The 26,020-nt window shown below is 53.5% G+C and overlaps 1 long non-coding RNA gene across 3 annotated transcripts; it reads left to right on the top strand.

The window, feature by feature from the left end:
• Window positions 1-22,001, top strand: LOC123618929 (uncharacterized). 3 transcript variants are annotated; one of them, XR_006727410.2, is made up of 4 exons: window positions 1-194; window positions 471-641; window positions 875-958; window positions 4,138-22,001. It is a non-coding gene; the product is annotated as an uncharacterized LOC123618929 (long non-coding RNA). The 3 variants fall into 3 exon arrangements; XR_006727409.2 differs by lacking the exon at window positions 1-194 and adding an exon at window positions 201-351; XR_012504117.1 differs by lacking the exon at window positions 1-194 and having other exon boundaries at window positions 369-641.
• The last annotated feature ends 4,019 nt before the right edge of the window (window positions 22,002-26,020 follow it).

Genomic DNA, 26,020 nt, shown 5'->3' with positions numbered 1-26,020 from the left:
TCTTAACATAGCTCTCTCTTTACTATAGACAAAGGGGTCAGGAACAAGCGGACTTGTCCACGTCAGCGCCAGGAGTGACCACGCAGGACCGCAGGCTGAGCCCAGGCCGAATACCGAGGGGCCTGGTTCCAGCCCCAGCTCAGCCAGGGACTAGCCAGTTAACTTAGGCAGGAGCCTCGGCTGCATCACTGCCGGTAATATAAACACTTGCGAGTACCACAGAGCTCTGTGATTTCATAAGTAGTACAAGTCGTTATTCGGAAAATGAAAATCCAACTGGACTCAGAGCCCTTGGAAGTCGCTGCTGGCTGGGTGGTCCTGAGACAAACAGGAGAGCTGATCGGCAGAGGAGTCAGTGGGGGGTGGGAGGGGCGGGGAGGGGGCCAGGTGTGGCTGTTTTACCTAGACACGCAAAGAACAGAAACAAGCACACACTCTCTCCCCGTTCTGTAATTTTTCCCTCGTCTTAGCTGGAACAAAGGGCCTTTTGAGGGTTTAATGGAGCCTGACTTAGCAAACTTTCCTGCCTCCTGTGTGAGAAGAAAACAAACTGTTCCATCCGGGTTTGCGAGGTTCCTTTGAAGGGCTTGCGGCTTTGGTTCAGGCAAACAGGAACCTGGCGGGGACCACCCTCCACCCTGGTAAGTGAGCTTTTTGGCAGGACTTTCTCGAGGCCTCTTCCACACAGATTGCAGGGGGGCGGCGGGGAGGAGTGGGAGGAGCAGGGCTGCAGGTGCCCTGCCAAGCCAGGTACCCGGGAGCCAGGCGGCTGATGTCTGTGAGCGCCAGGCATGCACCTAGCACCGTGCTGAGCCCCTGCTCACATTAGTGGAGCCCACCTAAGTCAGCTCACCAACTCCTCTCCTCCACCCAGGGGCTCGGGGACCACAGCCCATTTTCCAGGTCAGGAACGGAGACTCCGGGGGCTGCCTGACTTTACCAAGGCCACATGGACCAGGTGAGTCCGACCCCATTGCCTTTGCTCCTTCATCGGCCACGTCCGCTCCCCAGAAAGCCCCAGCCTCCAGTCATCCATCCCAAACCCAGAACCAGGGCCCCCCGGAGGCAGTGGGACAGCCAAGCCTGAAATGACATTCGGTCTCTGGAGACTGGGGTCAGTTCCCCAACCCTGGGGAGAAGACAAGTTCACCCTCCGACTACAGCCCCTGTGAGCTCTGCGCCCTCGGCCCCTACCTCCCACCCCGGGGCTGCGTCTGCTGGTGTTGGGGGGGTCGGCCCCGCCCGGCCTGCCCCGCTGCTCACACAGACTCCTGCACTTACTCTAATGCAGTCACACTTACCCACATCACACACAACCCCTCACACCCCACAATCACACACACACACACACATACACACACGCACCTCCCAGCACCCCGCAGGCGAGAACACACAGGCACCCTCCAGGGACGAGGGGCTCTGCCTCCCCTCGGGGTGGCGTCCGGCCCGCGCACAGTCCCACGGTGGTTAACCGTGGGTGTCAACTCAGAGGGCGGGCCGGGTGTCGGGGTGGAGGGATGAAGTCAGCGTCACACCATGTCCTATCCGAGTGCCTGGAACAGGGGGAGGGAAGGAAGGTTCTTCAAAGCCCACGTTTGGGGCAGGGGTCCGTGAGGGTCCCTTGGAGGAAATCAGGACTGCACTGAGCGTCAGCAGTACCACCTGCCCCAGTCCCGTCAGCCTCATAGCACCCCCCCCACCACGCATACACACACACGCACACGCACGTGCGCGCACACATACACACACACACACAGCGGGGCCCGGTCGGCTCCCCAGACACTGCAGGGCTGAAAGGACCAAAACACCAGAGACTCTGAACATCGTGACGACCAGCTTTCTCCGAGCACTAAGTCAGCGCTGAGCTCTCTGCTGAGCTCTTTCCCTGCAAAAAGAGAGCTTTCCCATTAGTTCCCGAGACAGCGCAGCGAGGGAGGCACCACGGTTCCCGTTTTCCAGATAAGGATGCCAAGGCTCCGAGCTCGGGAAACTCCTGCATGCTCCCAGGGCTGACAGGGGCCAGAGAGCCACTTAGAAACGCGCCCTGCCCTGCGCGGCCTCTCACGCCGGGCAAGCCCAGGCTGGCCAGGCCACCTACGTCCAGGGAACGATGCCTGGAGCCCGGCCCTAGACTTGAAGTAACTCAAGAAGCAGGTGAGGAAACAGGTCCCCACCCGCCCCAACACGTCCAGAAAGAACCAGCCTTACCAGAGCTTTGGTTCTAGACTTCTGACCCCCCGACCCGCCCGAGAGCACCTCTGGGCTATATTAAGCGGCTGAGTTCGTGGGCCTGGGTCTCGGCCTCCACCAGGAGGGAGGCCAGAGCAGTGGAAGACTCAGATCCGCTGGAGGAGATGCGGGGACGGCTTTGGTTCGCGCCCGCCGCCCCCACAGAACACCGCGCTGGGGGCTTGCGCCGCAGCCGCCCACCGCGTCCTCACGTGGAGGCTGGGAGCCCAAGAGCCAGGTGCCTGCAGGCCTGGTGTTCTCCTCAGCGGTCCTGCTGGGCGCACACTCCTGGCGTCCGTGTCCCTCTTCTTAGAGAGCCACCAGGCAGGCTGGATTATGGGCCTCATTTCAACTTATCACCTCTGTCAAGACCCTGTCCCCAAATACGGTCACATTCAGAGGTGCTGGGGGTGAGCGCTTCAGCATCTGAATTTGGGGGACCACAAATCAGCGCATCACGAGGGGCCTCCGTGCCGGCCTCTCTCCCACGAGGCCCTCTCACCTCTCCGGCCGCTTCCAGACCTCCCTCGGGCCCAGCCTGTGCCCACATAGCCACTCCCGGTGGAACCGGCTGGAGCTGCCTGGAGGACAAGTCCGGGCAGGCCACGGAGGCGCTGATTTGCAGAAGGGACAGGGATTCCTGAGGACTAGAGTTAGGGGCAGGACCCAGGCAGTGGGGCTTCCGAATTGGGCATGAGGGAATTCAGTCTCCTCCAGGCCGGACCCCACAGCCCCCTCTCCCAGTCCCAGCCAGGCCACCAAAGGCGCCAGGGAGCCAGCTGAGGGGCAGGTCGTCGAGTGCCAGGCAGCCGGGTCGGGAGCTGGACAGTTTGCAGGGACATTGACTGGCCAGGACGGCCTGGAAAGCAGGCAGCACCCCACCCGCAGCCCAGGACTGAAGCCCTGAGAGAGGAGGGCTTTCCTGATCCCTGCTCTCCAAGCATCAGCAGTGCCCCCACCCCTCCACCCCCCACACCACCACACCTGGCCCCAGGCAGCAGAAGTGACTCAGAGCCGCCTTCCAAGCGCCCTCCTCTCTCTGCCTCCTGCCCCTGCTTGCTCCCTGCAATCTCCCTTCCCTCCCTGGCCCCTCCCAGCCAGGTTGGAGTCACTCACTGCCACCAACTGCAAAGGTGCAGGGCAGGGTTCAGACAGAAAACATCCCATGCCGGGGCCTTGAACAGAGAAGACTCCATGCAAATACTTGCAAGAGTATAAATTGCTAAGCAGGTAACTGAAAAGGCAAGAAGAGAACTCTTCCGTCTCCCTGCTCAGGCAGCAGAAGGAGCCGGCTGGGGTGATTAAAGCTTGGAAACGTGGGCCCGGGACCCCAGCCTCAGAGGAAGGGGGTCTAGCTGGTGCCGGCGTGTCTGAGGTGGGATACAGCAAAGTCGTTCCTAGGAGTATTGAAAAAGCCACAGATGGATTCCTCTCCCCACCCGGACCCTCTGCCTCTGAGAGTCTGAGTGTTCCTATAGTTCCGTCATGAAAACACAACCACGTTCACGTGGAAAGAATCACATCCTTCCCTGACCCCTTCCTCCTGCACCTCGACCAGCCTGAGTGTCTGCCAAGGGCGAGAAGTCCTGGAACCCATTAGGACGACCGCAGAGCCCAACCCTGACCCTTCTCTCTTGCTACTTCAGCCTGGGTGACGGCTGATGTAATGTGTCTGCCTGATGGGGCTGAGGGATGCCCAGGGAGCTGGCAAAGCGCTGTCTCTGCCTGTGGCTGTGAGGGTGTTTCTAGGAGAGGTTCACATTCGAATCAGGGGGTGGAGGAGAGCAGACCCCTCCCTGGTGCAGGGGCCTCGGCTCATCCTTTGTGGCCAAAGGGGACAAAAAGGTGGTGGAAGGGGGAAGTCGCTCTCTCTGCTGAGCTGGAATGTCCACCTGCTCCTGCCCCCAGACCACAGAGCTCCCGGTTCTCAGACTTCGGACTCGGACTGAACCGCACCCCGGCTCTGCTGGGTCCCGGCTTGCAGACGGCAGATGCAGGGACATCTCAGCCTCCGTCATCACATGAGCCGGCTCAGCATCAATCTCCTGAATCTCTGCATGTCCTGTTGGAGAACCCTGGCTGATACACCAGCGGGGTTTCTCGTTGCCTTGAAGGCCTTCATATTATGCTCTTATTGAGGTATAGTTGACCTGTAGTATTATATTAGTCTCAGCTGTACAACATAGTGTGTCAACATGTTTATAGACTACGCTCCACTTATAGTTAGTTATCAAATAATGTCTGTATTCCCTGTGCTGTACAACACATCCCTGTCGCTTGTTTATTCTAGACGTGGTAGTTTCTACCTCTTAATCCTCTACCCCTATCTTGCCACTCCCCTCTCCCCCCTCCCCACTGGGAACCACTGCTTTGTTCTCTGTATCTCAGAGTCTGTTTCTGTTTTGTTATATACATTCATTTATTTTTCAGATTCTACGTATAAGTGATAACAGAGTAGCTGTCTTTCTCTGACTTGTTTTACTAAGCATAACTACCTAGGTCCATCCATGTTGTTGCAAATGGCAACATTTCATTATTTTTTATGGCTGAGTAGTATTCCATTGCATATATATATATATATATATATATATACACACACACACACACATATACACATATATATATACACACACAAACACCACATCATCTTTATCGAGTCATCTGTCGATGGACACTTAGGTCACTTCCATGTCATGGCTGTTGTAAATAGTGCTGCTGTGAACATTGGGGTGAATGTATCTTCTTGAATTAGTGTTCTCATTTTCTTCAGTTATGTGCCCAGGAGTGGAACTGCTGGATCACATGGTAGTTCTATTTTCAGTTTGTTGAGGAACCTCCATACTGTCCTCCATAGTGGCCGCACCAATTTACATTCCCACCAACAGTGTAGGAGGGTTCCCTTTTCTCCTCTCCTTGCCAACAATTGTTTGTAGACTTTTGGAAGATAGCTATTCTGAAGGGTGTGAGGTGATAGTTCATTGTGGCTTTGATATGCATTTCTCTGATGATTTGTGATGTTGAGCATCTTTTCATGAGCCTGTTGGCCATCCATACATCTTCTTTGGAAAAATGTCTATTTAGGACTCTGCCCATTTTTCAATCAGGTTGTTATTTTGACATTGAGTTATATGCGCTGTTTGTATATTGTGGATGTTAACCCCTTATCGATCATATGATTTGCAAATATTTTCTCCCATTCAATAGTTTGTCTTTTGCTTTGTTGAGGGTTTCCTTTGCTGTGCAAACGATTTTACGTTTAGTTAGGTCCCACTTGTTTATTTTTGCTTTTGTTTCTTTTGCCTTAGTTGAAAAATCCAAAAACTTGTTGCTACAGCTTATGTCAAAGAGTGTTCTACTCAGGTTCTCTCCTAGGAGTTTTGCGGTTTCAGGTCTTTACATTTAGGCCTTTAACCCATTTTGAGTTTATTTTTGTATAAGGTGTTAGAGAATGTTCTAATCTCAGTCTTTTACGTGTAGCTGTCCAGTTCTCCCAGCACCACTTATTGAAGAGACTGTCTTTTCTCCATCGTACGTTCTTGCCTCCTTTGTCATAGATTAATTGACCATAAGTGCATGGGTTTACATCTGGGCTCTATTCTGTTCCATTGATTTATGAATCTCTTTTTGTGCCAGTACCATGCTGGGTTTTGTTGGGGGTTTTTTCTCTTTTTTTTTCAATCAAAGTACAGTTAGCTTACAATGTGGTACCCATTTCTTGTGTATAGCATAATGTTTCAGTCTTACATGTACATATGTATATTCCTTTTCATATTCTTTTTCATTATAGGTCACTACAAGATATTGAATATAGTTCCCTGTGCTGGACAGTAGAAAATCATTGTTTGTCTATTTTATATATAGTAGTGTGTATCTGCAAATCTCAAACTCCCAACTTATCCCTTCCTACCCTTTTTTTTTCCCTTGGTAACCATAAGTTTATTTTCTATATCTGTATGTCTGTTTCTGTTTCATAAATAAGTTCATTTGTGTCATTTTTTAAGATTCCACATATATGTGATATCATATGGTATTTTTTTTTCTCTTTCTGGCTTACTTCACTTAGTATGATGTTCTCCAGGTCCATCCATGGTGCTGCAAATGGCATGATTTTATTCTTTTTCTATGGCTGAATAGTTAAAAAAAAAAAAAAAAACCATAAACCATGCTGTTTTGATCACTGTAGTTTTGTAGTATAATCTCAAGTCAGGGAGTGTGATGGCTCCAGCTCTGTTTTGTTTTATCAAGACTGCTTTGGCAATTTGAGGTCTTTTGTGGCTCAATATAAATTTTAGGATTATTTGTTCTAGTTCTGTGAAAAAATGTCACAGATATTTTGACAGGGATTGTATTAAATCTGTAGATTTCCTTGGGTAGTATGGACATTTTAACAATATTAATTCCTCCAATCCATGAACATGGGATATCTTTCCATTTCTTTGCATCATCTTCAATTACCTTCATCAAAGGTTTATAGTTTTCAGAGTGTGGGTCTATCACCTCCTTGGTTAAGTTCATCCCTAGGTATTTTTTTCTTTTGGGTGCAACTGTAAATAGGATTGTTATCTTGCTTTCTCTTTCTTATAGTTCGTTACTAGTGTATAGAAAAGCAATAGGTTTCTGTGCACTAATCATGTGTCCTGCGACTGTACTGAATTCATTTACTAGTTTAAATAGTTTTTTTGGTGGCGACTTCAGGTTTTCTATATATAGTGTCATAGCATCCAGCAGGGTCTCTCTCTGGTCTGGCATCCCCCTACCTGGGGCCGGGAAGCTGGGTGCACACAGGACCGTGGGAGATTTTCAGTTTAATTACCAGGGCTGGGACCCTGGGACAAAGGACTTCCAGTAATCATCAGTATTCAGTGAGGGGTCCCAGGGGGCAGGCTGGCACCCCGATTCTTATCCAGGCCCCTGTGAACTGGGCAGAGGTGGCTCACCCTGGGACTCAGCCACAGCTGTGAGATCACCCAGTTGTGGGTGCACCTGTGGGACCAGTCCAGCAAGCATGGGCTGTAATTCCAGATAATACTGCAGCTCTGAGCCCCGGAGTTCTTTTTCTCACTTTTCCACCACTTGTCTGCTCTCCAGCACACGTGTCCAAGGAGCTTTGCCCTCAGAGCATAAGCCTGTCAAACCTCACTTTATAGGAAAGTCCAGAAAAGATGGTTTTCTAACTAGGATAGTCCGAGGAGAGTGTGGTAAAGGGACTGGTTGTGAAGGCTTAGGGTGCAGGGAAACCACGGGGCAGTGGAGGGCACCACACAGCAGTGTCAGGGCCCTGAAGAGACGGGAGTGGTCAAGCAGAAGAAGAGAAAAGGTTGAGAGGAGCTGGACCTCCGGTGGGAGACACAGAAGGTCTGTGTGACCCAGCCGGAAGCAAAGCCGCGTAAACACCCGCCACGCTCTCCTCCTCAGCCAGGGTCAGGGCGTCAGGGGTCCAGAGGCCCATCTCGGGGAGGATGCAGGCAGACATGGAGGGGTGACCAGAAGGCAGCCCGGTCCCCTGGAGGAAACCTACCTTTCTGTAAAAGAGACTTCTTGGAAAAAGGCCTTAAGGGCTCTCTCCCCAAAAAGGCCTGTTGGGCACAGGACAGTCCAGAGCCCCGAGAGGAATCCCAGAGTGACAAGGATGGCTTTACAGCCTGAGAGTGATCTGGACTTTTATGTGGGGATCCAGGTATCCCCAGAGACCTGAACCTGGGGGCTGAGAACCGGGGGTTCCCTGAGCTCATCCTCTCTCCAGCACATTCTCTGTGGAACCTGGGGCTCTCCAGTGGCCTCTTTGATTTAAACCAAACCTGAGATGACCTGTTGGGACCATCCACTTGCCTCGTTCTGTGTCACTCTGTGACCCAGTGGATTTCCCTCGGGGGACCGGAGGCTCCCCGCTGCAGCTCCTGCCCTCCAGCACACCCAGAGCTGCATGAAGAACACGGGCTCCAGAAATGTCATCCTCTGAAGCCACTTCCCTCTCCAGCTAGCAGTCCACACCCACGGAGCAGCCCCCTCGCCTGAGAGGGACAGTCCAGTGAGCCCAGTCTGTGTGGCACTGCACCCTTCCCCAGCCAGCGGCACCCAGTGCCCCCTGCACGTCCCTGGAGACTCCCCCAGTGTGCCCAGCACTGCCCACCAAGAGCAAGCAAGAGGTCCAAACAGGACCACGTCTGGACCTTCCCCAGGCCGGCCTTCGGGTCAGAGCCCAACGCCAGTGACTCAGTTCAAAACCCAAAACAACCAGAAATTAACACAACGTTGTAAATCGACTATACTTCAATTAAAAACAAAACAAAACAAAACAAAACAGTCCTGCTGGAAAACTCATCAGGCTCGGCATGGGGCCAGCCACTGAAAAATGGGTCCTGATCCCTGGGAGACTCCACAGATCGTTTCTGCTAATTAAACCGATGCTTTTCTAGAGCCACGCTGGCTTCCGCTGCTGCCGTGGGCCAGGTTGCTGGCACGCCCTTGGAGCCGGGCCCGGAAAAAGCAGCGCAGATCAGAGGACGCACAGAGCCCTTGGAGCAGGGGAAGCCAAGTGCAAGCGGAAAGAAGGAAGAGGGAGGAAACGGGGGCGCCTCCAACTCTGAGTCACAGCCAGGGTACAAATGCCGGTTCATCCACGCACGCATGCACAAACACACACACACAAACACACTGATGGAATGCAGTCTCTCTCCCTCCGGGACCCTCCCACCCTCTCCCCACACACACAGATAGGCAATCTAGTGCAGAATAATGATTCCAAATTCCAAGGATGGAGGGTGTTTTGTGATTGAGGGAATCACAGGGGTAGACAACAAAAAAGTGACTTGGAGCAAGAAAACTAGGGGGTACGGCCCAGGGTGTCCACGTGGCCACCGTCGGCAGGCGTTCTTAACCCCTCTGAGAGTGCGTCACAGGCGCCCCACCTCCCCTCCCCCCAGAACGGCCCGCAAACATCACATTTCCGCCCAAGGTCAGGAAGCGCGGGCCTGTGAGGCCGGCCAAGAGCAGACCAGCGGCGTCCCCACACCGGAGCCGGGCGCCCCTGACCAGGAAGCGGTCTGTCCTCCTGCACCCCCAGACCTTGATTGGAAGCGCTCAGCTCCCCGGAGCCTCCCACTGCCACGTCCCCCCACGCCCCGAGCTGCCCTCAATGCTCAGGACCCATGGCTTTTCTCAGAAGAACTGCCCCACCCCCGACCCCACGTGCCTCTGCCAGGCCTGGCCGTGCTGACTGCCCCCAGTCTGGCTCCAGGCCTGGCTGCACCAAGGGGACACTTCCTCTCTTGAACTCCAGGCTCCTTGTCTGGAACATGACACACGAGAGCCCTTGCCAGGCCAGGTCTACAAGGCAGAGCAAAACAGGGGCTCTCCAGTTGAAGAAGGCGAGGGTTAGGGTCAAGGTGGGGGAAGGCCTCCCCTGACCCCTAGGACTCTGGGAAGCACCTTTAAAAAATGCTCAGCTAGCAGGTTCCGAAGGGCCCTGCAGCCCAGAAATGCTATGACCCTGGGTTTCCTTGGAGACCCTGGATCCAAAACACCGCCTCCCCACCACCCACCACCCGTGAAACCAGCCCTCGCGTGGCCAGCTGGGCATCCCTTGTCCCCAGGCCATTCCATGGTGGGACCTGATGAACTAGCCGTGCTTCAGGGCTCAGGGACTATTATCAGGTTAACGACCCAGTCCAGCCCCCAGGGGAGCTGCACTGTGGTGGGGATCACTTGGCTCCAAGTGAGAAATGTTAAAACTTATTTTTTAAAATTGTATAAGCAATTAGTATACTAAAGAATTACACTGCAGGAGAAGTGAAACGCCCCTCTCCTCCCCTCCAAATCCGAGGCCTGGGGATGAAGTGGTACTTAAGTGTCGAGCATCGTGGCCTCCTTGGTGGGTCCAGAAGTTGGTGCCAGGAGAGCCAGGCTGCTCTGCTCCCCAGGGCTCTGGCCACTGCAGGTGCTGCCACGAGTGCCTTGCCCGGGGACTCAAGAAACGTAGGGGTGTGTGAATTCCAACCCTCACTCCCTGAACATGTGCAGCTCTGAGCCTGTCACTTGCCCCTGCTGCCTTCCTGAGATAAAGGGTTCGCTCCTAGCTGACCTCACAGGATGAGGTCAAAACCATAAAAGCATCAGTCATCCTCTGATAAAGAAATGACGGTCCGGCTCCAAAAGCTTGCAATCCAGCAGGGCTGGCAAGCAGCACTGAGTCCCACGACGTGTTGTGTTGTGCAGACTCCGCTTGAACACTTCTGGTGACGGGGAGCTCTCCACCTCGCACTGGGAGAAAGTCCTGGTAGTCAGGAAGTCCTCCCTCGTGGGGAGCCCAGACCTTCCTCCCCTGTCGCATGCACCCCCGGGGCGTCTGCTGGGCCCCCATGTGTGGGAGCTCCCCGCCCTGGATCCCGGCCCTTTGCTAGATAAAAAGGCCTCGTCTCACATCAAAGAAACCTCGCAGCGATGAGAGTCGCCCGGTGTCCTCCAGGCTGGACGCTTCCTCCCCTAGTCACCCGTCGGGCCAAGCACTTCATCTCCGTGCACGTCCTGTCTGGGCACCAGGGGAAGTCGTGGGTACATCTGATCTGAGCGTCACGGAGCTGGGAGCAAACAATACATCAAAGGCAGCTCCTTTTGAGAGTAGGGATGGTCCTGTTACAATCCCAGGACAAGATCAACCTGGCATTCTGGAAGGAAATCCGGCTGACCTGCCCTCCCTGAGATCTCGGGGCACCTGAGCCACTGCCCGCACTGTCCACTCCATCACGTGCGCTTTCCAGGCACCTTTTCTCCTGGGAGAGAGTCTGGGTAGTCAGAGCGGTGCTCCGTCCCCTCTGGGGGAGGGGCTCCTTCCTCAGCCCCACATTCCGATCACCAGCCAAGTGCAGGGTCACAGAGAGCGCTTCACTGAGTTGCCTGGCTGAGAGGTCGCACCCCAGAGACCCTCCGGGTACCACAGATGCAGCCAAGCATTGGATGGGGGTGCCTGGAAGACTAGGTTCTTCCCTGAAGAAGACTGAATGGAGCACCTGCCTGGAGCAGTCTCCTGGCAGGACCAGGGGAACCTAGCACCTTCTGAAGGCTCTTCTGCTTCATGGCGTGGGAGGGTGGCATGAGTCCTCCCATGCCAAGCTGAGTGGATACGGCAGAAGGGACCGGATCACCCAGAAGGGAGACGGCTCCTGGGGGTCAGGGGTGTGCAGCCAGAGCAGAGCTTAGGGGAGGAGACGGGAGCCTAGCTCGAGGGGGTGTCGCCCACACCGGGGAATGCTACTGGGCTGGGGACTCATCCAGAATGCAAACCCAGCTCCCGGGGAAGGCCAGCAAGGGTGCCCAGGGCAAAGAGGCCGCTCCAGAACCCTTAGGATCACTGCCATCCGCATCCCTTCTGTTCATCCTGACCCGAGGAGCCCAGGAGGCTCCAGCCTGAAGCTGAGAGGGCAGCAGCAAGGCTGGGCAGGGCTGGACCTCGCCCCTACACTTCTGGGGAACATCTGCTCTCAACACAGGCCCCATCCTGGCGTCGGGGAGGACACTGTGCACTCCAGCTACTGGCTTCAGAAGCGGCTCCTGGGCAGAAACGAGGGGCAATGGCCTCCACCAGGACACCAGAAGGAGGCACCACCATCCTGCACGTCTACCTCCAAAGCCACTAGCCAGGGACGATGTCCCCTGGGCTCCTCCCCGAGGACTTGAAACTCTATGTGTGGTGTGCACCTCACCTTGGACCCCCAGATGCCCTGGATAGAGAGTGTTCAGCACAAAGAAAGTGCTTCCAGGATACTTATGGGACCGCCTTTCCAACAAGGAGCCCAGGGTCTGGGGACGGCACTGGTATTTCCAGCATCACAGAATTAACCAGACGTCCCTTTCCAAGCGACAAGGGACCCAAAATCCCTGTCTTGGAGGCGGGAGAGACTGTGGAGGACGTCGATGTGGTTCCAACTCAAGATCATAGCGTGTTTTGGCGTCCTGGGGCCCAGATGAATCACAGATGACACCATCTGAACTCCCTCCCAGGCGTCCTTATATGGGAGATCTGTCCCAACAGCCATAACTCAGATTATGTGGATGCACATTTTTAAGCGCACAAGCTTTTTTATGGGTCTTCCCCACCACAGAGGGTGCCTCTGCGTAGTGCTTAATAAATTGAGGATAACGTGCCAGCAAATGTTCTAGAGTGTGGACCCTCGGTGCCGTTATGCACTGCCTGCTGCCATCGGTGAACCTGTGATCTTTGATCCAGTGGACTTTTTTTAAAAAAGCTCTTCCCCAGGATCCACCATCCCTCTGGGTAACCTGGGCCATGTAGTATTTAATCAAGTTGTTCCACGCGGGATTTCCAAGTGTGAATGATGCCATCTCCCTCGTAAGAAAAATCCACGCTTCCCTGATGGTGGAGTCCCAATTCCCCCCTCCAGACTCCCTGCACGCTGCCTTTCCCCCACCCCACACACACACTGTCTGGAGAGAGAGCCAGGAGTCCCCCAGGGAGGGAACTGCGAAGAAACAGAATGTCTAAACAGAGTCGAGTCTTCTCTGAGCACCTCACAGGCATTACTCCAAGGACATTTCGCACATCCCCTCTTGCTCTGTAGAAAGCACATCTTCCCCGGTGGCTCGGAAAACGCGCTGGCAGCCAGGCCTACTCAGCAGACACATACAGCCAGAAATATCTGGTCCTTCGTGCCAGCTTCTTATTTAACTTCAGTCTCGGGAGGAAAATACCAAGACTGTTGAAACTTTAAACAATGACACATCAGCACAACGAACGGGCACAGGTCAGTCAGGTTCTCGTCTAAAATTAAACGCAGTGTTGTTTGCAGAACTTCAGCTCCGTTCCTGCAGATTCTTGCCTGAAATAGATTTGAATCTTGGCCTCTTGCTCTCGGCTTTGCCTCCAGACAGCGTGTGCTGATGGGGAAAGGTCGGCGTGGGCGCCGGGGGAGGGGCTGTGACCGCAAGGCTGGGGGTAACAGACTGGTTGTGCCCAGAGGTTCTTTGGAAACAAGTTGTAAATGATCTTCTAAAGGATTTGGACACCTTCAAAGAAACACATTCTGTTTTATTTCAAACAGTCTTGTGGGTCAAGCAATCGATCAGTGGCTGTTTGTTGAGAACAGCAGAAAAATGACCACCCAACCCTGGCTCTCAAAGAGCTTGTGATGCAGTTTCTGGAGGGGAGGGGCTGAGTTCCCTGGTCCCAGGCCGATGAGGGGTCAAGGTCCGGTTCCGCCACATACTAGGGTTTGTACCTCGCTGGGCAAGTCTCTGAGATACTGAAGGTCGGGTTTCCTCGCCTGTAAGACGGGGCTGGTAACAGTTCTCCCGCAGACGAGGGCTGGCCCCTAGGAGGAGAGGACACAGGCGTTTCCTTTAACGCAAATGAAATCTCAATGAAATGAGCACCCAAGGCCGTGGCCCAGAGGCCCCCAAAGGAAAGCGACCTTGCCATTGGGCAGATCTGAGTCTCAGCGCTGTTTTTACCATGCGTTCTGTTTGGGCCACTTGTGTCAGAGGTAAAGCGTGTATCGTCCCAGCTGTATTAGTCTAAGGAAGTACTGCCAGCTGCTGTAACAAGCAGCCCCAAACCGTTGTGACTCGCGGTGACAAAGCACATGCTTCTCGCGCACACAGAGCTGGGGTCCTGTGTTCTCCACGTGGTGCTGCCCCCAGCTCAGGGCTCCATGTTTTTCCCCCACGTGGTCCTCCCCGCGACCTGCTGCACTAAACCAGCTAAGGGGGCAGAGAGGAGGGGCAGACAGTCGCTCAAGGGTCGGGGTCTGCCTGGAAGAGGAGTGCTCGGCTTCAGCCCATGTCCAGTGGCCCCATCCAGAAACAGGGGAAGGTGGGGTGGGAAATGGGGGAAATGAAGTGTTTCAGGAAACACCCACATTGCTTCTGTCACAAATGTGTTTAACAGAACAACACGAAAAGGCACTTCCCAGGGTCCCAGCCCGTAGGAGGCGCTACAATAATGAGTATCTTTCTTTCCTTGCCTTTGGTCACTGGTTGGGGCTGGAAGGTTTCTAGAATGATCTCTGTACAAAAAAGAGCCCGAGGTCTTTTTGTCTTTTTTTAAGCACCTGCAGATGAGGCCTTCTGAGACGCTAGCCAGTCATCGGAGGCCCGGGGGTGTCCAGGAGGTCACCCTGATTTGCTGGAACATCTGGAAATTCATGCACTAAGCACCAAGACATCGTGTGCCCCCTAAACCTCCATCCACGCCCATCGGTCACAAACGCAGATCCACCCTGCTCCAGAAGGAGACGGAGGCTCAGGGTGACTGGGTTCCAGATTTCCTCAGTGCACCTTAAAGAGGCTTAAGGAGTCTGTCTGAGGGGACAGGGCCAGGGAATGAAGTGTCCCTGGCTGAGGGGCTGCCTCAGGGCAGAGTCAGCTGTTCCCACAGGCGTTCGGAGGCAGGGGGATGAGACACCAGTGAGCAGGGAGACTCAGACTCTCCCAGCACCTCCCCATTCTCTCCTCCTGCCCTTACCTGAGGCTTGTTGGGGTCCTGGGGCAGAGACCATGCTCGAGGGGAGATGAGGATGAGGACAGGGGACTCCTGGGGGTGCAGACCCGCCTCCAGAAACAGTGAAGCAGCAGCAGACAAATCGGCCGCCCCGAAAGGAAAGGGGAGGGTGGTGACGGGAGACAGCTTGGAGGGGCCCCATCCCGACCGTGGCCCTGGTTGGTCATCTCTGAGGGTCTTCCCTCCAGGCTAAGGGACCCTCCTGGGAGATCCATGGGTCACCGGCTTCCAGGAGGAGCCCCAGCACGTTCTCATTTTGAGTTGGGAGATCCTGTGTTCGCCTCACTCCGGGTTAAGGCAGCACCAGATTCCAGCTGTTAAGAGGTGGCCTGTCCCTCAGGCAGCCACCACCTTCCTGCACCCCCCAGGAACACGCCACCCGCTGATCCCGGATCCCTGGGCCTCTCAGTGGCCTGGCCTCCAGACCCCTCTTCTTCCCACACCTCCCAGGCCCCCGAGGAGGAGGAGGGAAGCAGGCACAGCAGTGCCATCAGAACCCCTTCTTCTCCGGGGTGACTGTTTCCCTTTACCTCTTAGGATCTGGGAGGTGAGGAGGCCCTACCATCTTCAGCCTAAGTACGTGGCGCCTCTGGCCGTGAGCACTCAAGCGTGGGGAGACCTCACTTCCCGTGGGCCGGCTCCCTTTCCCTTCTCCAGAAAAGCCACAACGTGGAAACGCACACATGTTCAGATCTGGTCTGGACAAAACTGTCGAGGACCCTAACACAGAAGCTGGGGACATGCCAACCAACTTCCCTCCTGGTGTCAGGGCCCCATCTCCCTGACTCACGTCGGTGGTCACGGCATCTGGCTGTTTTGTGGCCCTTGGCCAGTGACAGCACGAGAGGCCAGATTTCCATGACCCTGTGGTCCCTAGGCCTTCAGATACCACCCCCAACCCCACCGCCCTCCGTCTCTCCTACCTTCTCCGCATCTGCGCTCTCCCCCACTTTTAAGACTCATATTTCACTTGAAACCAAATTTCCCTTTTCTCTTTCATTATGTTGACTGGCCGTCACCCTAACAACCCTCTCCCAGCACCCCCACAGACACACCTCTTAGGAAGGGCGCCCCCCCCCCCCCCGGCAGGGGCTTGTCCTCTCCCGTGTTAGTCAAAGTGAGTCAAAGCTCGGCCTCCCCCACGGCCATCTTCGTAGCTAGGACAACGCCGTGACTGGTGAGCTTGGGGTAAGGCAGGAAAGTCCTTCGCTGGGGGCAGGAAATAGCTTACTTGCCTTTTTTTTTTTTAATTGAAGTAGAGTCATCCATGTGACAATGTGTCGATTTCTGGCGTACAGCATGTTTCAGTCTTACATGTGCATACATACCTTCGTTTTCATGTTCCTTTTCATTAAAGGTTACTGTAGAACATTGAATATAGTTCCCTGTGCCATACAGAAGAAACTGGTTTATCTATGTAATATATAGTAGTTAGCATCTGCAAATCGACGCTAGCTTTGGGGCTGGCTTCACTGATAAGATCGAGGCGGCCCTCAGTCCCCCTACAGCACAAAATCTGTGATGCAAGATCATAAACCATCTTAAAATACATATTTTCTTAGATAAATATATATTTTAAATACATATTTAAGTATAAATGTATACATATATAAATACAGATATACATACACATACACTACACATAACAAGAACTACTCTGAGGATTTTTCGCACACACAATCACAAACTGCTTTTATGGGTGATTTTGCTCAAAACACTAAGCTGCTCATGAATCCACAAAAGACTGGCATGAATGAAAATCATCTCACAAACCTTGCTGTCTTGTGTGGGAAGCAAACATATTAGCACCCGTCTGACTTCTCAAGATATTATCAAAATATTTGTGAGCCAAAAAATATTCAGAAGGTATGGATTTACATCGATTTTGTTAAAGTAACCATCCGTCAATGTTTGTCCAGTGATAAGGGGGACCACGCCCTTGCTCAAGACTTGTGTTCCTTCAGGAATCGTTTTAAGAGAATCAGCTAATTCAATAATACCAATTTTATTTTTCACCGTGGTTGAAGGCAGTAAGTGCCCCTTTCCAGTAAGTGTGCTTGTTTTGTTTTGTTTTGTGGCAGGAAGGCTGTCAGTGTGTTTTATTAATTTATGGCCACGTTGATGAGCCTGGAGAGAAAAGCCACACCCAGCTGTGGGTGCGGAGGGTGAGGTCTCTCTGACAGGTGAGGTCATTCCTCACGTTGCTCACCAGGTAGCAGGAGGTAGGTGGCTCAGCTCTAAAATGATCAGAGGATCGGAAATCTAAAGTGATCATTAAACCTTGATCCGGGGTGATTTCACAGGTATATCCACACATAAAAATCCATCCACCTGTACAGACGGCTTTGTACAATTCACTACACCATGTCACGTCCCCACAGAAAAATAGAATAAGGGATCAGAAGGTGTGCCGCAGGCGAACTTGAGAGAACATCTCAGGTCTCTTGGCTTAGACCATAGAAGTGTCAAAAGACCCGCCAAATTGCAGAGAGGGGACGGAAGGGAGGACAGCGGGGCCCAGGTAACACACCTGCGCGATGCTGCAACCCGTGAGGGCTGGGGGCTGCCTCTCTAAGTAAACAGTGACAAATGCTGGCTTCTCTCGGACTTTGTAAGCGACTTTCTTTTATGCGTTTCGGACTCTCTCCATTTATTTCCTTTATTTCTCACAAGTACAGTTGCTTATTCACGGTGGTGACGTTTGCTAAATAACCACAAACACTGAATTAGCACATACTCAACTGTTGCTCCTGGGGAAATACAGAATTAGGCTCCTGTGAGCTTCTGGTCATACATTTCCATCAACCAGCCGACATGTAACCTTGTCGTGTGCGGTTCTGGTTAAGGACACCTCGTTTGGCGTGTTTTGCTGAGTCATAAGCACTGAATTCACGACCACCAGCTCGGTGATCACGCCTGCGAGAAGCTGAACTAACACACGTGTTCTCTCTGTGACTTACATCGCAGCCTTCTTGCCCCTGGGACACCCGCCAGCCCTTTGGCACTCTGCGCTGGGCCATTTTCAAATGTGAAGTCACCAGCAAGCAGCACAAAAATGAGAAAACTGTGGCATAAAAAGGACCTTTTTTTCAGAGCTGGGCTGAGAAGGCAGAGCATCGCCTCGGCCGGCCGCAGCTGGGAGCGTGCACGTTGGGTGATTCAAAGTTTCTGCTGCTTTTGGTGCAGATTCATGAGTGGGTCTGAAAGTATTGACAAGGTTACCGATCGATTTTAGAAAGTAGGTGAACTCGCAAATACGGAATCCATGAAGAATGAGGATCCACTGTGTTTGTTTAGCTGTGATTCGAGGAACTAAGAGGGAAGCCTCTTGGCGGTGCCGATGGTTACCAAACTTTACTCCAGGTTAGACTGTCCTGGGGAGCTTTTAAAACCCTCAAGGTCCAGACCACACTCCCGGCCAATGAATTAAGAATCTCTGGGAGGGAAGCCAGGCGTCGGCATTTGTGTTGTTGTTGTTGTTTCAATTCCCACCCCCACCTAAGTGAGCACAAAGATCAGCCATGGTTGAAAGCCAGGGGTCTTTGTTTTGACCATAAGTTCACTGGGCGTGGCCCATGTGGATGCTAGGACGGTGCTGATGGCGGCAGCCGTCAGAAGGAAAAATCCCAAATGGTCATTAGATCATCACGCGTATCAGTTATCTGTTGCTCTGTAACAGATTACCCCACGCATAGAACAGCCTGAAACAACGTTTATTATCTCAGGGTTTCTGTCGGTCAGGAACACAGGTGTGGCTGAGCTGGGTCCTCCTGCTAAGAGTCTCCCACGAGGCTGAAATCCAGGACAGATGGGGCTGTGGTCCCGGTCCCATCTGAAGACTCAGCTGGTGGTGGCAGTGGGGGGGGGGGGGTCCTGGCTCCAAGCTCAGCTGAGCGGTCTATGGCAGGAGTAGCTCCTTGCGAGACAGTGGACCCTGAGCTTCTGTCTCTTGTTGACTGGTGGCCGGAGGACACCTCAGATCCTGCCACAGGGGCCCCTCTGTAGGGCAGCTCACACCCCGGCAGCTGGCTTTTCTCAGAGTGAACAAGCCAAGGAACGAGAGAGAATATCCTATGTTTTTGGTAACCCAATCTCAGAAGCGACATCCCCCGTTTCGCTGTATCCTGTTCATTAAAAGTTGTCAGTAGGTCCAGCCCACACCCAAGGGGCAGGGGTTACACGACGTGTAAATGCCAAGACACGGAACCTTTGCTGGTGACTTAGAAGCCATCTGCCACCGCAGCCTTTCCCCCCTAGACATTCTCTTTCTAGAGCTGAAATCTGGAGTTGCTGACTGGTTTTAAAGAAATTTTTATTTCCTTATATCTACACTTTCAAATAAAACACCTACTTACGAATGATTCACTTCCTGGATTATCTGAGGATAAATCCACACACTCCAGGGCTTCCTTCTCCTCTTTTTTTGGCAGGGTGGGTGGTAATTAGGTTTATTTATTTATTTTTAGAGGAAGTTACATCTGCCCACTCACCCGTGCAGGTGGGCACACCCGCTCACAACTGCTTCCACTCCTGCGACCCAGGGGTGGTGTTAGGAAACCCTGCAGCTGGAGAAACCCTGCAGCAGGGTGTGGGGCGAAGCCTGGCACGAGGAGGAGGTGTCCCAGCGTCCACCCAGCTGGTGTGGGTCTGGATGTGCCTTGAGAGCCTCCTAACCGGTGTCCTCATGGTCACAGGACAAACAGCAAGGGCTGGAGAGCTGGGAGCTGGGAGCTGGGAGCTGGGCACGCTGCCCGCACACGTTGGATCCTGAGACCGTGTCAGTCATTAACCAGGTGGCCCTCCTGGTACGAGGCACCGGGGGTGTGACGGGCAAGAGGACTAACCAGACATTGTGACCCTGGGCAAGCCGCCTGTCTCTTGCCTCAGTTTCCTGTGTGTGATGCAGACGGCAGCCACTGAGGGACTGAATAGCCGTTCCATCCCCTGGTCATTGCTGGACCCCTGAAACGTTCTATGTGGGAGCACTGTTGTCATTACGAGGGTCGGAATCCTGGGTTCCAGGCTCGTGTCTGACTCCTGTCCAGCGGGATGGCACCCCACAGCCACTCAGCGCCTCTGTCTTCCCCAGAGTCCCCTTCCCCAGCCCATCTCGGCAGGGCCGTCAGTTCGAGGCTGCGTCTGCCCGTCTGCAGCAGGCGTGGGCAGCCTGAGAGCTTCCCCCATCAGATAATGAAGTTCTTGGGAGGTTTGCCGGGCACAAGAACGCCGTGGGCTGCCTGTTCCGGAGGGAGCAGCTGCATTTTGCCCCCGGCCTCGTCCGGGCTGACCTCCGCGCTGGGAGGGGGAGGAGAGTGGCGCAGGTCGGGTGCACACTGCACGAGGTCCCAGCGCCTGGAGGCGCACTGCTCTAGGTGAGACGGGCATGGAGTTAGGTCTTAGGTCAGGGATGGGGGCCTTGAGGCACAGCAGAGGCCGGGGACCGTGCGATGGGCCTTGGACTTACGAACCAAAACCAATCGCCGGGGCCTGAGACACGCGCCTCTCCCAGGGCTCCGATGAGCATTTCTGAGATAGTGCAGAGAACACTCAGCCCAGGTCCCAACACACACACGCTCTCAGACGAACACTCGTTAATTACTCATCCTTCTGACCGGAAGGCCCAACCACGCTGACTTAAATATCTGCAGATTCCGCGGGCCTCCGAGCCCTCTCCCTCCCCCGCTGGCCTCTGTAGGTACCAGCCGCACGTGGAAACATCTCAGAGGCGGTGTGTTTCTCATCAGCAGGGGCCAGGGCAGTGCTGTGAGTCTCACTTTTCCTTTGACATTTAAAGGAGCCGCTTTGCCCATTGCAGGGTTTCTCTCTCCACACGTCTCATTTCCGTCGGGGGGCCTGGCCTTGGCTCTGTCCTGGTTGAAATGACATTTGTCAGGCGGCCCCGAATGACTCAGAGGACCGTCATCACCCGCGGCGACACGCTTCATCTCCCTGAACTTTGGGTTCTTCCCGCTGTAACGCAGGTGGCTGCAGCCAAATGGACCAGGTCCAGTGAGCACATGATGCCTGTGCCAGGAGGCACGAGGTGCCCCCAGGAACCAACCCTGAGGAGACGCCCAGCATGACCCTCCCGGGCGCCAGGGCTGCAAAGAACTTGTGGCTTTGAGACCCTGGTCCCTCTGAGGCCCGGCTCACCCAAGGATATGGGGTTAATTGTTCAGAGGCCTGCAGAGGGTAAAGGTGGCCGTGACAGAGAGAGGAGAGGGCTACCATGAGCCCTCAAGCCTGAGAGACCCCTCAAGGCACCACGAACAGTCCCAGAGCCTCCTACCAGCACAGGGCCCAGTGGCCGGGTAGCCACCCAGTGGGTGTGAGTGTGGACTGTCCTGATCGAGTCCACAGCCCAAAGCAGGAGAAAGAAGAACAGATGGAACCACTTTGAGCTCTGGGGTCACTCCCCTGTCCCCCCCACCTGCCCAGAATCTACCATTCAGGCTGGAAAGCCTTCCCTAACCCTCCACTTCCACGAGGCCAGAGAGGGCAGTGGTTCAGAGTGTGGCTTCCTTCAAATCTAGTTCACTCGCCATGTGACTTTGGGTTTCAGGGGCACCAAAGTTCTCTGCGCCTCCACTTCCTCATTTGTAAAACTCCGCAGCCATGGGATTAGACAGGCAAGTGTGTGTGAGGCAGGTACCAGCCCTTTGTCTGCGTGATGTTCACTCCTCCTCCTGCCATGGCAGCCATGGTCTCTGTCCCCTTGTGGGGACCCCTTGATGGCAGGGACCACATCTCTCGTCCCCCTAGTTCCTGCCACAGAGGTGCCCAGTAGGTGATGTCTCCTTTAGTAGAGGGACGGACCCTTCGTGAGTATCTGTGCAAAGTGAAATGTAAATAACCCCAATTAGAAAACAGTCCTTTTTAGTGAAGTGAACAGGAGATGAGAAGCCCCATAAAAAGACCCTCAGGACCCCCAGGCAGCACCACTAGTCTCCTGACAGCACCATCCGGTTCCCTGACCCAGAAGCTGTATCTGACTTTTTGCCTCTGAAACAGCTTACTTACCCCTAAAGTTCTATTGGTTCCCTGAGCTCACTCCTGATTGGTTATTTCTCTCCCTCCTGATTGGTCCATTTCTACAAAGCTTGTTCCTAATTAGTCAACTTTTGTTATGCCTTATTTGCATATGATGTTGCAAAGTGTAAACTGGCAGCCTATAAAAGCCTGTGTAAACCTATAGACGGGGTCCAGAGCTTGGAGTGTTAACTCTTCTGGGCCTGCTGATGTAATAAACCTGAGTTCTCCAGCTCTCCCAGTGCTGCTTGGTCTCTCGCTTGGATCCAGGTTGCTGTCACACTGAGCTATAACATGTTCTTCTGCAACAAACATGCAGAATGTCACACTTACAAAAAGCGGGAAAGAGCACTTGTCATTTTCCTAAGTTAGAGAACTGATTTTTGGCTTTCTGCTGGTGAGGACTCATCTTTCATCATCTTCCTGGTACACTTAGGGGGTGGGCAGATGAGTCACGCTGACTCCCAGGCATCATTCCTTAAAGGGGAAAGCCCTCAGTTAATCAAGCTATCCATCTGACTGCTGGTTAATAGAAAGCTGTCCCTGCCCGGCGAGTGTAGGGCGGTGGCTCCGGAGCAGCCCAGCAAGTCTGGATAGGCAGGAGAATCTTCACAGGAATGTTGATGGAGTCACAGGAGACCCCTGGCTGTGAGAGGGGACCCCGCCTCGCGTAGCTGTGGTGAAGATGGAGGAGCCCTGGTCGGGGAATTGGCAGGTCCCTCAAGAGAGGCTGGGCTGTCCCAGCCTTTCTTCACGCTGCACCTTTGGCATCTGACACCCTCCAGCTGAGCTCCAGGCCAGGTGTCCAAGCTGGTGCCTCAGCCGGGGGAACCATGGCCTCCTGGCTTGCTTTGCCTGGACAGACAGTTGTGGCCATGGTCGGAGGGGACAGTCGACCCTGTTTTCTGTTTGCCATCAGCCTCCGAGTCAAGGCCCTGCTCTGCTGAATGATCTTCTGCCCTTTCTACTCAGAAGTGAGCTCCTCTCGGTGGGGACAAATACATTTTAGAACCCACTTCTCAACTTCTATTTTAAAAAAACAAAAGCTGGTCAGAATTATGACTGGGATTTGCACTGAAGCTACTTGTCAGTCTGGGGAGAACTGATGTACGCATGCTGAATCTTCCAAGCCGGAAGCGCACTGTGGCCTCCGTTTATGTGTCATCTTTACTTTCAGTAATGTTCAGTGGTTTCAGTATTAACGTTTTCACGTCTTTGATTAAATTTATTTATAAGCGTTTTATTTTTTAACAATATTGGACATGACATTGGCTTCTTAAATACCATATCTCAATTGTTTAATGCTCGTATGGAGAAATACAATTGATTGCTGTCGTGTGACCGTTTTTTAGAAGTGTTTTAACAGGATAAGAAAGGAGAAGTAACCAGAGAGAGCAGATAAACACAAAAGGACCTGGCAGGTATTGAGAGTTCCGTCTGCGAGGCCCCTGCTGGACTTTGTACCCGCTGGGCCTCACAGCGACCCTGTGAAGTTCACTGTCAGCCACATCTTAAGATAAGGAAGTGGGATGCTCTGAGGTCCCACGAGGAGCCACTGCAGCCAGGACAGCCACCCAGGGCTATGGTGCCCCAAACCCCACACCCTACCCCACGTGTAGCACTGTCACAGCGGAACAGCAGGTGACATATTTGGGTCTTCACAGGGTACACGCACAAAGTGCTGGCAGCTCACGTCAGAGGTGGGTCTGTATTAAAAATTGCAGCCCGGAGATGTAAGATGCCTGGTTGGCCCCCTGGGGCTCCCGTCCATTCCTGGTGGGGCTCCTGCTGCTGCAAAACTTTAGACACCACTGCGGTATCCGCAGCTCGGCCAGGTGCGCCCAGATGACCCGGGTCTGACCGCACAAGCCAGTTGGGCCACGAGAGGCTGAGAGTGGGCCCAGCTGTGCCCCCCAAGCCCTGCCTCCTCCAGTGCCTCCCTGTCCTGGGCCGCATGTGGGCAGCTGGCCCAGCAGTGAGATCGCTTCCCCCTTGCAGCTGGGAGGTGCCTCTGAGGCCTGGAGACCAGGAGCTGAAAATGCACAACTTGACCTTGGTTCCCAGAATGTACCCAAACACGAGCATCACGGGGGCAGTTTTTTTCCAAAATGGATCCCCCGGCCACCCCCACCCAGAGTTCTGGATTCCACAGTTCTCAGGTGGGGCCCAGCAATCTGAATCCTAAACACGTGCTTCCGAGTGATTCTTCTGATCAAGAGATTTCGAGAAAAATGAAGTTAAACCCCTAAAATACTGCAAAATCAAGGGATTAGAAATCAGCCTGCCTGGTACAGCCATTATGGAGAACAGTGTGGAAATTCCTTAAAAAACTGAAAATAATCTTATCCTATGATACAGCCATCCCCCACCTGGTCATGTATCCAGAGGGAACTCTAATTCAAAAAGATACATGCACCCCAATGTTCATAGCAGCACTATTTACAATAGCCAAGATATGGAAACAGTTTAAATGTCCATCAAAAGATGACTGGATAAAGAAGTAGTGGTATGTTTATACAATGGAATACTACTCAGCCATAAAAAAGACTAAAATAATGCCATTTGCAGCAACATGGATGGACCTGGAGATGGTCAACTAAGTGAAGTCAGCCAGAAAGAAAAGAAAAATACCATATGGTATCACTTATATGTGGAATCTGAAAAAAAAAAGGGACATAAATGAACTTATTTACAAAACAGAGACAGACTCACAGGCAGAGAAAACAAACTTATGGTTACCAGGAGGGAAAGGGGGTGGGAAGGGATAATTTGGGAGTTTGAGATTTGCAGATATAAACTACTATATGTAAAACAGATCAACAGCAAGGTCCTACTGTACAGCCCAGGGAACTGTATTCAATGCCTTGTAATAATTCATAATGAAAAGGAATATGAAAAGGAATTATATATATATTCCTGAATATAACTGCATCACTATGCTGTACACCAGAAATTATCACAAGGTTGTAAACGACTACACTTCAATTTTAAAAATTCAGTTTAAAAAAAGGAAGAAAGACACGTGGCTGCAGGTGGGGGGAATCAGGCATAGTTAAGCCTGTGCCCAGGGAACAGGTCTGTGAGCACCTAAGTCTTAGAGCTTCCATCTCGCAGAAAGATAAAGCCAGCACTGGGCACTGCGTAAAGCCTGCCTCCTGAGATACAGCCGCTCGGAACAGGGCCAGAGAGGCCCTGGAAGCAAAGAAAGGCCTTCGAAGGACAAGGCTCCTCTGATTCCCAGGGGGACCCCCATCGAGGGGGCTTCCTGGGGGCGTCCCACACATCACTGACCTGGGTCTGAGGTCAGGACAAGCCCTTTAGGAGTCGAGGTGCCGAGCCTGCAGGGCGGATCTGCCCATGCGGCCACCAGTCCCTCCCCAGGCCTTGTTTCATCTGCCTTTTAGATTATGTTTCACTGTTTCAGCCTTTCTCATTCCTGGGAGAGGAGGGGGAAGGAGTCCCAACAGAGGAAGAGAGAAGCGGAGGATGGAACAGGAGACAGCCGGGGCGGTTGGGGGCGGGGAGCAGTGCACCAAAGGAAGGACTCGCAGGGCCAAGTGGACCCCTGACCAGGCAGATACTAGGAGCACCTGTCAGGGGAGCCGGAGCCGGCTCCTTGCGGCTGAATTTGGAACAGTCGCCCCTAATCAGTGGACGTGGGCCCAGCCCTTGGCCGTCCCCTCAACTCCTTGACCCCCGGAGGCCAGGCTGGTTGAGAGCCTGGCTCTTTTCTATCACTCTTTTCTGCACCGCTGGTTGCCTTGGCAACAGCTGCCACAAGCCCCTGGCCTTCCAAAGCCCCAGCTGTAATCTGACCCTCAGGCAGGTTTGTTCCACTCCGCTGGCTCTGAAGACAATGGGGGAATTGGGCAGCTCTGGTTTCCGACCTGTCCCCAGGGACACCCTCCAAGCGAGGGAACAGGGTCTGGGAGGAAAGGTGAAGGCGGGGCCACAGCGCGGTGCCCCTAGGAAAGAAGCAGCCAGGGTGGGGTGGTGGGGCATGAGGACCTTTCCTGGTACAGCCTTTGGACCAGAAAGCTGGGTGAGAGCCACACCAAGTCAGAGGAGCTGAAGAAAGGGTCTTGGTCCCAGCCTCGTCCTTCATTTCATCAGCGACTGGTATGAAATAGCGCTGTTCAGACCCACAGCTGCCACCCCGCTCACTGCCAGGCAGTGCTGGTGGGCTTCAGACGACTGATCTGGGAAAGGCGGCCTTATTGCATTAGAATCGTGGGCCAAAACCAGCCATTT

The sequence above is a fragment of the Camelus bactrianus genome, chromosome 35 (genome assembly GCF_048773025.1).
Source record: "Camelus bactrianus isolate YW-2024 breed Bactrian camel chromosome 35, ASM4877302v1, whole genome shotgun sequence".
Taxonomy (NCBI): Eukaryota; Metazoa; Chordata; class Mammalia; order Artiodactyla; family Camelidae; genus Camelus; species Camelus bactrianus.
The sequence above is the reverse complement of the archived record's forward strand: the minus strand, read 5'-3'. Positions and strand labels throughout refer to the sequence as shown.